At 42.7% G+C, this 6,000-nt stretch overlaps 1 protein-coding gene across 2 annotated transcripts in view; it reads right to left on the reverse strand.

The window, feature by feature from the left end:
* Positions 1-5,355, reverse strand: part of SNAP25 (synaptosome associated protein 25) — an 85,273-nt gene extending 79,918 nt beyond the window's left edge. For both annotated transcript variants that reach the window (XM_047746682.1, XM_047746684.1), the window contains exon 1: positions 5,180-5,355. The gene's annotated coding sequence lies outside the window, so the exon portion shown is untranslated. The remainder of the gene's footprint in view (positions 1-5,179) is intronic.
* Positions 5,356-6,000: the final 645 nt, after the last annotated feature.

Consider the following 6,000-nt stretch of genomic DNA (forward strand, 5'->3'; position numbering starts at 1 on the left):
TGGATGATGCAAGAGGTCGTGTAATAGACAGTTAATGGCTTAGTCTCTGGACTCAGAGTGATTACATTTAAATCCTGGCTCTGCTCTGTGATCTTAAGCAAGTTTCTTAGCCTTCCGTTGCCTCAGTTTGCTTCATCTGTAAAATGGAAATAGTAACGATACCCTGAATACAGGGTTGTTATGCAGATTTACTGAACTGGGACAGGTAAAAGCTTTTACTCTTCTCCCCCATAGGCCTATTCTGATTAATCGTGGCTTTGGGTATCTCTGTTCTTCTACATGAGAGCTATGGCTTACTAAATGTTATCTAATATCATATATGAACGCATCCTATAACTGTGGTTTGCAGTATTCATTTAGAAATCAGAAACTGGTGGTACATTTATATTGGGTGAAATGCTTTGAAATCCTTGTGAAGAAAATTATGTAGCAGTGAGTACCTATTATCATTAGAGCAGTGATAATAATTCTGACACTGCAGCTAGAGTTCTCTGGAAATTTCCCTGAAATGTCTTTCCCCTTTTACAACTAATTATACTTTAAAACCCTTTCTGCACTCACCATGTCCTGCTTCCTCAGTGCTATACAGTGTCTCCTCCCTCCCTCTTGATAGGCCCTCTGCATTCACTTTAATAACCTCCAGTTTGACCTCCTCTGAAACGTCACTATTTCCAAATTCCCCCCAGGGAATCGTCTTGGAAATCAACATGTTATCCTAAGGATGTCTCACCTGCCAGTGTTTCAGTGAAGAACAGATGAGCATAGTCCCTCAACACTTCCACGTGAGAACTGAAATAGCAACAAGATCTATGTCTGCAACTGCCACTTATTCCTCCGCATGGAGTCTCTGACTATTTCAGTTCAGCAGTTCTGACAGCATTTGTAATTCTGAAGCTCTGCTGTGAGAGTGGTAACCACAAGATTAAAAATGAAATAGGTATAGTTCAGATCTTGAGCTAGTGCTGGAGTAAGGGGACTCAGCAGAGTCAGCTAGGATGGTAGGGAAAGAGATAGGCTATCTGTCCACCTCACCTCAGTTTTCCAAAATTTTACTATAGTTTTTTTTTTTCTTCCAGTTTTAGCTACTTGGGACTGGTTGTATATGTCAGGCTGCCTGAAATATGCACAGAAAAACTGGCCTCTATTTTCATTCAGCCAGCCAGTGTATGTTACAAGGGAGAATGCTCCAAGGATGCAAGAGAGTGCTCTGCAAGTTTATTGTGCATGTGTACCTTCTGGGTACCTCTCATTCCTGGTTTCTTGACTTGGTTTGCAATATTTCTGATAGGTGCTCATCTTGAATAATTTGTTCTAGTTAATAATGAAAATTTGAACCTTATCATTAACTTTTAGGCAGACCCATAAGTCCATGTATATCCTGAGAAGGGATCTTAAAGGATGCCTAAATGAGAACTGATTTTTTTTTCTTCTAATTAATCATCCTTTATACCAATTTACTCCCCTCTATTTCTGGAGGAAGGCAAATGTAATCCATTCTGGAAACAGCAGTTCCCAGATGTTAAGAAGGACCTGGTTACTTTATTATATCAGCTTCTGCTCTGAAATTAACCTTAGGAAATAAAGCACTAAATCATCAACTTGGTATTCAAAGCCTTCCATGGAAGGCTTCAAGTCTCTGTTCCAGCATATTCCCCAACATAAGCTACTCACTACCCAAATGGATGGATATTTGCTGTCCATAACCTGGGCCTGCCTTATGTGTAGTTCTGCCTACGCTGTAACTTTTACTCAGCAGATTTCCCCCACTTCTCCAACCTCCAAAAATCAGCTGATGTACTGCCTTCTTGCTCAGATCATTCTAGTCCAATGCAATATTGTCCTCCTTAGAATTTACCTTCTTTATTTCTGGTCACACTCAGTGGGCAAATCATTATATATTCCCTTCATGATTTTTCTTCCACTGTTTTATTGTATTTCATTCTGGTATTATTTATTAATTTTTGTTGTTCATTATTTTTACTAAGATTATTAAATGCTAAACTTACTGAGGTCAAAGACCATATAAGCATGAGACTTTATATCCTCCATGGGGTTCATTTATGTATCTGGTGCTCATTGATTGGTCAATATCTTCCTATCACGTCGGTCCTTGCTGACAAGGGATGACACTGCAGAAATGTATCTACGCTGAGGCTGACAACACCAATTTTCTTACCTTTATAGAATTGAAAAGCAGCTCCGTAATGTGAGAAAAATGGTTTTTTCATAGTACATCATATAAAAGAGCAGATTTATCTATTTTTATCCTTCATGTCTCCACTCTCAATCTTTTCCTCAAGTTATCTTTTATTTCTACTAATCATCAAAACCTACACGTTCTGCTGAAGGCTGGCTGCTATAGGAAGAGGTGCCACTGGCAGAAATATCAGTCTTCTGGTTGATAAACACCACTCTGGGGCTAACACTTAGAGTTTAGGAATGCCATTAGACAAGCTAATTAAGGGGCAGTTTATTGTGTTTGTGCATGTGTGGTTGTGCATGTTTAACAAAATAGGAATAAAACTGAAATTCTTGGGAGATTTTTACCATGGAGAGGTTAAGAAGATTATAAATAGTTTCACATTCTGAATGCCAAGGTGATAATGCAGAAAATGCCAATGAACAAACAAGCAGGTACCATCGGAGGGTCTGCATGAATGTTTCCTGGCACATCCTGATGTCCATCTGCTCCGGCCTCTTCTTGCCGTATTGCCCTGGATGTTTAAAATTTAAAACAGAAAATCTCTTCATTTTTTTTTCCTGAAGCTTATAAATAATATAAATGTTAAATTCATGCTTCAATTATGTTTTTCTTTAATTTCTCAGTACGCTGTTCTAGAATTAGCTCCAGAATTGTGCACATCGCCACTTTTTTCCAGATCTTTGCCCTTTGCCAGCTCCACTGCGGTCTTCTACCTCCACCCCCCAATCCCCCCCAGTCTTCCACTAGCAAACAAACCCAGCAGTAATTACTAATGTCCAAGCACGTAATTCCGGCAGCGTTAGGCTTTTTCATTTGACGCAACTACGCAGAGCTGTCTGGACATGCAGCATGAAGTCAAAGCATTTTTAAAGACTCCTACCCATCTTTTCTCCCCTCCTCCCATCACTAAAACACAGTTGTTTATTTCGCTTGCAGATTGCAGAGTTATAAAATTTTTCCATGCACTTACGTACCCCTGAATATTAATTTTACAACTATATACAGTAATAGATCAGTATATACTCATATGGAAACACATGGTTATCCATGAAATAGAAAAACATTAGGAAATAAATAGCCGGCAGTGAAAGTACCTTCTCTATATCGACAGGGCATTTTAGGAGCTCTAGTATAGAAATGATTGGAGTTATGACTTACAAAAACAATCCAAGATCTTACTGTGAGGCTTTTCAAGGATTCATGACAGTGTTTCTTTTAATGCGCTGCATAGATTCCTACCTATGACGCTGTTACTCTTATTTAACAACTATTCAAATAGTACAGTTTTGCTCCTGGTCATTTTATGCCAATTTTAGTTATATCAAACAGCAGGAAATATCCCAGTGGTAATTTTTTTTTTACTCAGAGGCCCCAAGCCTCAGAATAGAAAATGGTTAAAGTACTTATCACTGTCTCAGCAAAATCCCGCAGTGCCGTAATAGAAATTGCAGTAGATCTTTAGGTCAGAGTCTGGTTTCAATCTAACACCTGCATTACCCTGAAGGACACAGTTGGATTTTCCTGAGGAAAACCAGTCTTAATGATGTTCAAATCAGAAACTATCAGCTTGAGATAACTAAGGTCCATAGGAAACACTTCCACTCACTCTGAAACCATAGCCAAAGAGATTAAATCTATACCCTGTAGGACCTGTAATATTTCTCAGAGATGTATTTTTGTGAGTGTGTGCTTATGTTCATGCCTAATTACAAGCATGGGGGAGAAGGAAGGGGAAGAAGGATTTGTTCTTAAAGTTGATTCTGCTTAGTTCAACTACCCCCTCTTTTTTTTAATCAAATAAAAAAATATATGGAAATATCATGTTGGTATCTACATATATACCTCATTCATACCCACTGAAGGTCTGCAGACAAACTCTGTGTTAAAAACAAAACCCTTGATATCCAACTGGAGGATGAGTGCAGATTTTTTTTTTTAATTTAAGAAATGTGTTTATTTTCGACCTAAAAGTGGGGGAAGGGGGCAACATGAAAATTTCCACAAGTAGATTATTTTTTTGAAGCTATGAAGGAGCTGAGGATGGGAGAGGTAATTAATTGCCTGCAAAGGAGTCCTGTGAGCAGGATTTTTTTTTTAATTGTTAACCTACTATGCCTTCTCTATTAGGGAGTCTCTGTGAGATCGGGGTCTCAGAGAGGCAATTTGGTCTCCAGCCCTAAACACCCAGCTCTGGCCAGGCATCTCTGCCGCGGGTAGATGCGGCGTGGCTGCCGGACCGCTGTCCGCGGTGCTGAAAGGTCGCGGGCGCCCTCGAGGTCCCTCGGTATTGCTGTCCAGGGTGCTGACCGCGGGCCGCCGCAGTCCCCAAGGCGAGCCCACCCACGCCAGCCCTCCGCAGAGCCCTCCCACACAGCACGACCCGCCCGCCTTCCGCCAGCCTGCAGCTGACGTGAAGCAGGCGGCATAAATCAAGTCCGCGGGGCATGGAGGCTGCAGCTCGGCTTGCCCGGGGCGGGAACTCCCCCTTCTGCTTTCGCCTCCCCAGCGCCCACAACCTGCTTGTTCCCTAATTCTTCCCTGGATAATAGCGCCTTAACGACAACAGTCAAAATAACAGGGTCAGAACGACAGGGTTTGTTTGTTTTGGTCTACAGAAAACAAAATAAAAAACCTAGCAGCCTAAACATCTCTGAAAACTGCATCGCAAAATGGAAGAGAGAGAGTCCCACTACTGTTTCGAAAGAGTAAGTTATTATTCGGTACGTATCCTTGCGCTTCCTTCCCATCGCTCCATCTGCAATGTCCCCATTCCTCTCTTCCCCAAGCAGCTCACCTAGAAAATACTTTATAAAGCCCCAGACCGGAGCTATCCCAACGCGCACACACGGAATACCGCACCCTAGGTACACAAATACTTGTATTTGCCCAAGCTCACTTGGTCTCCCTGTCTGTGGTACCCTCTGGGTATGCAGCCATCCAAAACCAGAACCACGACCCGAGGTGGAGGCTCCTTACCTTGGCTTCTTCAGAGGGTGGTGTTCGCCCGGCCCCTTGCAGGTTGCAAGTGTGGAGGAGCCGCCAAGCAGGGAGGGAAGGAGAGACAGCGCCTGACCTCCCCGAGGTTTCGTCTTCAATGCAACGTGAGCTCTGCCCTCATCAAAGATGGCCGTCCCTTTTGACGTCAGCAGCTTTTAATAGCCCTCTCTCGGAGGGGCGGGGAGGAAGTGTGTTGAGGGGAGGGCGGAGGGAGGATGGAGGCTGGCGGTGGGAGGGGAGGAGCCGAGTTGTGCGGAGCGCTTGACTCAGCTCCCTGTGCGCTTTACTGCAAACCTTCGTATTTCAGGGTTTATTATAAACACCTGAACGGGACGATTCTTAAATGACTCCGTTTTCACACCCCGTGTCAGGCAAATACATTTATCTCGCGACTGGTTTTCTGATATTCTTTGTGTGTGTGTATGTATATGTATATATGTATTTCTCTGTGTATATATTGTGTTATATATGCGACATATATGCGATTATATATAATCCCCCCACCCCCCGCTGAATTGTCTTTGGTTGAGTCATAGAAGGGGAGGGGAAGGCAGAGGAGTAGAAAGGGGGGGAGGGGGGAGCCGAGGAGACTTCAGCTGCAATGTGTTTTTTTCTAAAGAAGCGGCTCCGAAGGGGCATCCCTGTCAACCCTCACCAGCTCCATATATGGCCAGACTACGTGGGCTGCTATTTTTATGAGTGATTTCTTCATTTTATCAAAGCAGCATCGAGCGCTTGGAGTTTGCATTAATGTGGTCAGTTGGGGAGACAGACTCGTACACGTTATTTTAAAGTACGTC

The sequence above is a fragment of the Lutra lutra genome, chromosome 9 (assembly GCF_902655055.1).
Source record: "Lutra lutra chromosome 9, mLutLut1.2, whole genome shotgun sequence".
Classification (NCBI taxonomy): Eukaryota; Metazoa; Chordata; class Mammalia; order Carnivora; family Mustelidae; genus Lutra; species Lutra lutra.